Source organism: Heptranchias perlo, unplaced genomic scaffold, assembly GCF_035084215.1.
Source record: "Heptranchias perlo isolate sHepPer1 unplaced genomic scaffold, sHepPer1.hap1 HAP1_SCAFFOLD_47, whole genome shotgun sequence".
Classification (NCBI taxonomy): Eukaryota; Metazoa; Chordata; class Chondrichthyes; order Hexanchiformes; family Hexanchidae; genus Heptranchias; species Heptranchias perlo.
Genome location: NW_027139484.1, coordinates 9,538,968 through 9,549,039, shown reverse-complemented (window position 1 = coordinate 9,549,039; position 10,072 = coordinate 9,538,968).

Sequence of the window (10,072 nt, the reverse complement as noted above, 5' to 3'; positions counted from 1 at the left end):
AAAATGCACGGTGCACTCACAGTTTAAAATACAAGGTGCTCTCACAGTTTAAAATACAAGGTGCTCTCACTGTTTAAAATGCACGGTGCATTAATGTTTATAATGAACGGTGCTCTCACTGTTTAAAATACAAGGTGCTCTCACTGTTTAAAATGCACGGTGCACTCACAGTTTAAAATACAAGGTGCTCTCACAGTTTAAAATACAAGGTGCTCTCACTGTTTAAAATGAACGGTGCACTCACAGTTTAAAATACAAGGTGCTCTCACTGTTTAAAATGCACGGTGCATTAATGTTTATAATGAACGGTGCTCTCACTGTTTAAAATACAAGGTGCTCTCACAGTTTAAAATACAAGGTGCACTTACTGATAAAAATGCACGTTGCTCTCACTGTTTAAAATGCACGGTGCTCTCACTGTTTAAAATGCACGGTGCTCTCACTGTTTAAAATGCACGGTGCTCTCACTGTTTAAAATGCACGGTGCTCTCATTGTTTAAAATGCACGGTGCTCTCACTGTTTAAAATGCACGGTGCTCTCACTGTTTAAAATGTATGGTGCTCTCATTGTTTAAAATGCACGGTGCTCTCACTGTTTAAAATACAAGGTGCTCTCACTGTTTAAAATACAAGGTGCTCTCACAGTTTAAAATACAAGGTGCTCTCACTGTTTAAAATGAACGGTGCACTCACTGTTTAAAATACAAGGTGCTCTCACTGTTTAAAATGAACGGTGCACTCACAGTTTAAAATACAAGGAGCTCTCACTGTTTAAAATGCACGGTGCACTTACTGATAAAAATGCACGTTGCTCTCATTGTTTAAAATGCACGGTGCTCTCATTGTTTAAAATGCACGGTGCTCTCATTGTTTAAAATGCACGGTGCTCTCACTGTTTAAAATGCACGGTGCTCTCACTGTTTAAAATGCACGGTGCTCTCACTGTTTAAAATGCACGGTGCTCTCACTGTTTAAAATACAAGGTGCTCACACAGTTTAAAATACAAGGTGCACTCACTGTTTAAAATACAAGGTGCTCTCTCCCCCTATCCCTCCTCTCTCTCTCCCTCCCTCTCACTCTCTCCCTCACACTCCCCCACTTGCACAGAATCTCGCCCGAATCCAAGTCTGCAGCTTGTTTCTCCCCTGCCTTTCCTCTGAATGCCTCCAACCGGTTCCGCACTGCCTGTCTGAGCTGCTCAGTGTTTGCTGCAGGGTCCAACCCTCCCCCTGGGTGTGTTTTCTCTTCTCTCCCTGGGCTTCACACACACCTGCTCTGGACATTGTTGCAACTTTATAATGCACGGTGCACTCACTGTTTAAAATACAAGGTGCTCTCACTGTTTAAAATACAAGGTGCTCTCACTGTTTAAAATACAAGGTGCTCTCACTGTTTAAAATACAAGGTGCACTCAATGTTTATAATGAACGGTGCTCTCACTGTTTAAAATGCACAGTGCACTTACTGAAAAAAATGCACGTTGCTCTCACTGTTTATAATGCACGGTGCTCTCACTGTTTATAATGCACGGTGCTCTCAGTTTAAAATACAAGGTGCTCTCATTGTTTACAATGCATGGTGCTCTCACTGTTTAAAATGCACGGTGCTCTCACTGATCAAAATACAAGGTGCAATTGCTGTTTAAAATACAAGGTGCTCTCATTGTTTAAAATGCACGGCGCTCTCACTGTTTATAATGCACGGCGCTCTCACTGTTTATAATGCACGGTGCTCTGACAGTTTAAAATGCACGGTGCACTCACAGTTTAAAATACAAGGTGCACTCACAGTTTAAAATGCACGGTGCTCTCACAGTTTAAAATGCACCGTGCTCTCAGTTTAAAATACAAGGTGCTCTCACAGTTTAAAATACAAGGTGCTCTCACTGTTTAAAATGCATGGTGCATTAATGTTTATAATGAACGGTGCTCTCACTGTTTAAAATACAAGGTGCTCTCACAGTTTAAAATACAAGGTGCTCTCACTGTTTAAAATACAAGGTGCACTCACAGTTTAAAATACAAGGTGCTCTCACTGTTTAAAATGCACGGTGCACTCACAGTTTAAAATACAAGGTGCTCTCACAGTTTAAAATGCACGGTGCTCTCACAGTTTAAAATACAAGGTGCTCTCACTGTTTAAAATGCACGGTGCATTAATGTTTATAATGAACGGTGCTCTCACTGTTTAAAATACAAGGTGCTCTCACAGTTTAAAATACAAGGTGCTCTCACTGTTTAAAATACAAGGTGCTCTCACTGTTTAAAATGAACGGTGCACTCACAGTTTAAAATACAAGGTGCTCTCACTGTTTAAAATGCACGGTGCATTAATGTTTATAATGAACGGTGCTCTCACTGTTTAAAATACAAGGTGCTCTCACAGTTTAAAATACAAGGTGCACTTACTGATAAAAATGCACGTTGCTCTCACTGTTTAAAATGCACGGTGCTCTCACTGTTTAAAATGTACGGTGCTCTCATTGTTTAAAATGCACGGTGCTCTCACTGTTTAAAATGCACGGTGCTCTCACTGTTTAAAATACAAGGTGCTCTCTGTTTAAAATGAACGGTGCACTCACAGTTTAAAATACAAGGTGCTCTCACTGTTTAAAATGCACGGTGCACTTACTGATAAAAATGCACGTTGCTCTCACTGTTTAAAATGCACGGTGCTCTCACTGTTTAAAATGCACGGTGCTCTCACTGTTTAAAATGTATGGTGCTCTCATTGTTTAAAATGCACGGTGCTCTCACTGTTTAAAATACAAGGTGCTCTCACTGTTTAAAATACAAGGTGCTCTCACTGTTTAAAATGCACGGTGCTCTCACAGTTTAAAATACAAGGTCCTCTCACAGTTTAAAATACAAGGTGCTCTCACTGTTTAAAATGCACGGTTCACTTACTGATAAAAATGCACGGTGCTCTCACTGTTTAAAATGCACGGTGCTCTCACAGTTTAAAATGCACGGTGCTCTCACTGTTTAAAATACAAGGTGCTCTCACAGTTTAAAATACAAGGTGCACTCACTGTTTAAAACACAAGGTGCTCTCTCCCCCTATCCCTCCTCTCTCTCTCCCTCCCTCTCACTCTCTCCCTCACACTCCCCCAGTTGCACAGAATCTCGCCCGAATCCAAGTCTGCAGCTTGTTTCTCCCCTGCCTTTCCTCTGAATGCCTCCAACCGGTTCCGCTCTGCTTGTCTGAGCTGCTCAGTGTTTGCTGCAGGGTCCAACCCTCCCCCTGGGTGTGTTTTCTCTTCCCTCCCTGGGCTTCACACACACCTGCTCTGGACATTGTTGCAACTTTATAATGCACGGTGCACTCACTGTTTAAAATACAAGGTGCTCTCACTGTTTAAAATACAAGGTGCTCTCACTGTTTAAAATACAAGGTGCTCTCACTGTTTAAAATGCACGGTGCACTCAATGTTTATAATGAACGGTGCTCTCAGTTTAAAATACAAGGTGCTCTCATTGTTTACAATGCATGGTGCTCTCACTGTTTAAAATGCACGGTGCTCTCACTGATCAAAATACAAGGTGCAATTGCTGTTTAAAATACAAGGTGCTCTCATTGTTTAAAATGCACGGCGCTCTCACAGTTTAAAATACAAGGCGCACTCACAGTTTAAAATATAAGGTGCACTCACAGTTTAATACAAGGTGCACTCACAGTTTAAAATACAAGGTGCTCTCACTGTTTAAAATACACGGTGCATTAATGTTTATAATGAACGGTGCTCTCACTGTTTAAAATACAAGGTGCTCTCACAGTTTAAAATACAAGGTGCTCTCACTGTTTAAAATACAAGGTGCTCTCACTGTTTAAAATGAACGGTGCACTCACAGTTTAAAATACAAGGTGCTCTCACTGTTTAAAATGCACGGTGCACTCACAGTTTAAAATACAAGGTGCTCTCACAGTTTAAAATGCACGGTGCTCTCACAGTTTAAAATACAAGGTGCTCTCACTGTTTAAAATGCACGGTGCATTAATGTTTATAATGAACGTGCTCTCACTGTTTAAAATACAAGGTGCTCTCACAGTTTAAAATACAAGGTGCTCTCACTGTTTAAAATACAAGGTGCTCTCACTGTTTAAAATGAACGGTGCACTCACAGTTTAAAATACAAGGTGCTCTCACTGTTTAAAATGCACGGTGCACTTACTGATAAAAATGCACGTTGCTCTCACTGTTTAAAATGCACGGTGCTCTCACAGTTTAAAATGCACGGTGCTCTCTCAGTTTAAAATACAAGGTGCTCTCACTGTTTAAAATGTATGGTGCTCTCATTGTTTAAAATGCACGGTGCTCTCATTGTTTAAAATGCACGGTGCTCTCACTGTTTAAAATGCACGGTGCTCTCATTGTTTAAAATGCACGGTGCATTAATGTTTATAATGAACGGTGCTCTCACTGTTTAAAATACAAGGTGCTCTCACTGTTTGAAATACAAGGTGCTCTCACAGTTTGAAATACAAGGTGCTCTCACTGTTTAAAATGAACGGTGCACTCACAGTTTAAAATACAAGGTGCTCTCACTGTTTAAAATGCACGGTGCACTTGCTGATAAAAATGCACGTTGCTCTCACTGTTTAAAATGCACGGTGCTCTCACTGTTTAAAATGCACGGTGCTCTCACTGTTTAAAATGCACGGTGCTCTCACTGTTTAAAATGCACGGTGCTCTCATTGTTTAAAATGCACGGTGCTCTCACTGTTTAAAATGCACGGTGCTCTCATTGTTTAAAATGCACGGTGCTCTCACTGTTTAAAATGCACGGTGCTCTCACTGTTTAAAATGCACGGTGCATTAATGTTTATAATGAACGGTGCTCTCACTGTTTAAAATACAAGGTGCTCTCACAGTTTAAAATACAAGGTGCTCTCACAGTTTAAAATACAAGGTGCTCTCACTGTTTAAAATGAACGGTGCACTCACAGTTTAAAATACAAGGTGCTCTCACTGTTTAAAATGCACGGTGCACTTACTGATAAAAATGCACGTTGCTCTCACTGTTTAAAATGCACGGTGCTCTCATTGTTTAAAATGCACGGTGCTCTCATTGTTTAAAATGCACGGTGCTCTCACTGTTTAAAATGCACGGTGCTCTCATTGTTTAAAATGCACGGTGCATTAATGTTTATAATGAACGGTGCTCTCACTGTTTAAAATACAAGGTGCTCTCACTGTTTGAAATACAAGGTGCTCTCACAGTTTGAAATACAAGGTGCTCTCACTGTTTAAAATGAACGGTGCACTCACAGTTTAAAATACAAGGTGCTCTCACTGTTTAAAATGCACGGTGCACTTCCTGATAAAAATGCACGTTGCTCTCACTGTTTAAAATGCACGGTTCTCTCACTGTTTAAAATGCACGGTGCTCTCACTGTTTAAAATGCACGGTGCTCTCACTGTTTAAAATGTATGGTGCTCTCATTGTTCAAAATGCACGGTGCTCTCACAGTTTAAAATACAAGGTGCTCTCACTGTTTAAAATGCACGGTGCATTAATGTTTATAATGAACGGTGCTCTCACTGTTTAAAATACAAGGTGCTCTCACAGTTTAAAATACAAGGTGCTCTCACTGTTTAAAATGAACGGTGCACTCACAGTTTAAAATACAAGGTGCTCTCACTGTTTAAAATGCACGGTGCACTTACTGATAAAAATGCACGTTGCTCTCACTGTTTAAAATGCACGGTGCTCTCACTGTTTAAAATGCACGGTGCTCTCACTGTTTAAAATGTATGGTGCTCTCATTGTTTAAAATGCACGGTGCTCTCACTGTTTAAAATGCACGGTGCTCTCACTGTTTAAAATGCACGGTGCTCTCACTGTTTAAAATGCATGGTGCTCTCACAGTTTAAAATGCACGTTGCTCTCACTGTTTAAAATACAAGGTGCTCTCACTGTTTAAAATGCACGGTGCACTTACTGATAAAAATGCACGTTGCTCTCACTGTTTAAAATGCACGGTGCACTCACAGTTTGAAATACAAGGTGCTCTCACTGTTTAAAATACAAGGTGCTCTCACTGTTTAAAATGCACGGTGCACTTACTGATAAAAATGCACGTTGCTCTCACTGTTTAAAAGGCACGGTGCTCTCACTGTTTAAAATACAAGGTGCACTCACAGTTTAAAATACAAGGTGCTCTCACTGTTTAAAATGCACGGTGCACTCAATGTTTATAATGAACGGTGCTCTCACTGTTTAAAATGCACGGTGCACTCATTGTTTATAATGAACGGTGCTCTCACTGTTTAAAATGCACGGTGCTCTCACTGTTTAAAATGCACGGTGCTCTCATTGTTTAAAATGCACGGTGCTCTCATTGTTTAAAATGCACGGTGCACTCCTTGTTTAAAATGCACGGTGCTCTCACAGTTTAAAATAGAAGGTGCTCTCACAGTTTAAAATACAAGGTGCTCTCACTGTTTAAAATGCACGGTGCACTCAATGTTTATAATGAACGGTGCTCTCATTGTTTAAAATGCACGGTGCTTTCATTGTTTAAAATGCACGGTGCTCTCACTGTTAAAAATGCACGGTGCTCTCACAGTTTAAAATGCACGGTGCTCTCCAGTTTAAAATACAAGGTGCACTCACTGTTTAAAATGCACTGTGCTCTCACTGTTTAAAATGCACGGTGCTCTCACAGTTTAAAATACAAGGTGCACTCACGGTTTAAAATACAAGGTGCTCTCACTGTTTAAAATGCACGGTGCTCTCACTGTTTAAAATGCACGGTGCTCTCACTGTTTAAAATGCACGGTGCTCTCACTGTTCAAAATACAAGGTGCAATTGCTGTTTAAAATGCTCGGTGCTCTCACTGTTTTAAATGCACGGTGCTCTCACTGTTCATAATGCATGGTGCTCTCACTGTTTAAAATGCACGGTGCTCTCACTGTTTAAAATGCACGGTGCACTTACTGATAAACATGCACGTTGCTCTCACTGTTTAAAATACAAGGTGCTCTCACTGTTTAAAATGCACGGTGCTCTCACTGTTTTAAATGCACGGTGCTCTCACTGTTTATAATGCACGGTGCTCTCACTGTTTAAAATGCATGGTGCTCTCTCTGCCCATAATGCATGGTGCTCTCACTGTTTAAAATGCATGGTGCTCTCACTGTTTTAAATGCATGGTGCTCTCACGGTTTATAATGCATGGTGCTCTCACTGCTTATAAAGCATGGTGCTCCCACAGTTTGTCATGCAGTGTGCTCTCATTGTTTAAAATGCATGGTGCTCTCACTGTATATAATGCTTGGTATCTCACTGTTTACAATGCATGGTGCTCTCACTGTTTTTAATGCATGGTGCTCTCACAATTTATAATGCATGGTGCTCTCACAGTTTAAAATACAAGGTGCACTGTTTAAAATGCACGGTGCTCTCACAGTTCAAAATACAAGGTGCACTCACAGTTTAAAATACAAGGTGCACTCACAGTTTAAAATACAAGGTGCTCTCACTGTTTAAAATGCACGGTGCTCTCACTGTTTAAAATGCACGGTGCTCTCACTGTTTAAAATGCATGGGGCTCTCACTCTTTATAATGCATGGTGCTCACACTGTTTTAAATGCATGGTGTTCTCACTGCTTACAATGCATGGTGCTCTCAATGTTTATAATGCATGTTGCTCTCACTCTTTATAAAGCATGGTGCTCCCACTGTTTCTAATGCAAGGTGCTCTCACTGTTTATAATGCATATTGGTCTCACTGTTCATAATCAATGCTCCTCTCACTGTTTGTAATGCATGGTGCTCTCACTGTTTAAAATGCATTGGTCTCTCACTGTTGATCATGCATGGTCCTCTCACTGTTTAAAATGCATGGTGCTCTCACTGCTTATAATGCATGGCGCTCTCACTGTTTATAATGCATGGCGCTCTCACTGTTTATAATGCATGGCGCTCTCACTGTTTATAATGCATGGCGCTCTCACTGTTTATAATGCATGGTGCTCTCACTGGTTGAAATGCATGGTCCTCTCACTGTTTAAAATGCATCGTGCTCTCACTGTCTATAATGCTTGGTATCTCACTGTTTATAATGCATGGTGCTCTCACTGTTTAATGTGCATAGTGCTCTCACTGCTTATAAGGCATGGTGCACTCACTGTATATAATGCATGGTGCTCTCACTGTTTATAATGCATGGTGCTCTCACTGTTAATAATGCACGTTCCTCTCACTGTTTATAATGCATGGTGCTCTCACTGTTTATAATACACGTTGCTCTCACTGTTTATCATGCATGTTGCTCTCACTGCATTCAATGCATTGTGCTCTCACTGTTTATCATGCATGTTGCTCTCACTGCTTATAATGCACAGTGCTCTCACTGTTTATAATGCATGGTGCTCTCACTGTTTATAATGCATTGTGCTCCTACTGTTTATAATGCATGGTGTTCTGACAGTTTATAATGCATGGTGCTCTCACTGTTTAATGTGCATAGTGCTCTCACTGCTTGTAATGCACGGTGCACTCACTGTATATAATGCATCGTGCTCTCACTGTTTATAATGCATGGTGCGCTCACTGTTTATCATGCATGGTGCTTTCACTGTTTATAATGCATCGTGCTCTCACTGTATATAATGCTTGGTATCTCTCTGTGTATAATGCATGGTTCTCTCACTGTTTATAATGCATGGTGCTCTTACTGTTTATAATGCATGGTGCTCTCACTGTTTATAATGCATATTGGTCTCACTGTTCATAATCAATGCTGCTCTCACTGATTATAATGCATGGTGCTCTCACTGGTTATAATGCATGGTGCTCTCACTGTTTATAATGTATGTTGCTCTCACTGTTTATAATGCATGGTGCTCTCACTGTTTATAATGCATGGTGCTCTCACTGTTTATAATGCACGTTGCTCTCATTGTTTATAATGCATGGTGCTCTCACTGTTTATAATACACGTTGCTCTCACTGTTTATCATGCATGTTGCTCTCACTGCATTCAATGCATTGTGCTCTCACTGTTTATAATGCTTTGTGCTCTCACTGCTTATAATGCACAGTGCTCTCACTGTTTATAATGCATGGTGCTCTCACTGTTTATAATGCATTGTGCTCCTACTGTTTATAATGCATGGTGTTCTGACAGTTTATATTGCATGGTGCTCTCACTGTTTAATGTGCATGGTGCTCTCCCTGTTTATAATGCACGTTGCTCTCATTGTTTATAATGCATGGTGCTCTCACTGTTTATAATGCACGTTGCTCTCACTGTTTATCATGCATGTTGCTCTCACTGCATTCAATGCATTGTGCTCTCACTGTTTATAATGCTTTGTGCTCTCACTGCTTATAATGCACGGTGCTCTCACTGTTTATAATGCATGGTGCCCTCACTGTTTATAATGCATTGTGCTCCTACTGTTTATAATGCATGGTGTTCTGACAGTTTATAATGCATGGTGCTCTCACTGTTTAATGTGCATAGTGCTCTCACTGCTTGTAATGCATGGTGCACTCACTGTATATAATGCATGGTGCTCTCACTGTTTATCGTGCACGGTGCTCTCACTGTTTATCGTGCACGGTGCTCTCACTGTTTATCATGCGTGGTGCTCTCACTGTTTAAAATGCATGGTGCTCTCACTGTTTAAAATGCATGGTGCTCTCACTGTTTATAATGCATGGTGCTCTCACTGTTTACAATGCATGGTGCTCTCTCTGCTTATAATGCATGGTGCTCTCTCTGTTTATAATGCACGGTGCTCTCACTGTTTTAAATGCATCGTGGTCTCACTGTTCATAATCAATGCTGCTCTCACTGTTTGCAATGCATGGTTCTCTCACTGTTTATAGTGCATGGTGCTCTCACTGTTTATAATGCACGGTGCTCTTACTGTTTATAATGCATGGTGCTCTCACTGTTTATAATGCATATTGGTCTCACTGTTCATAATCAATGCTGCTCTCACTGATTATAATGCATGGTGCTCTCACTGTTTATAATGCATGTTGCTCTCACTGTTTATAATGTACGGTGCTCTCACTGTTTATAATGCACGGTGCTCTAACTGTTTAAAATG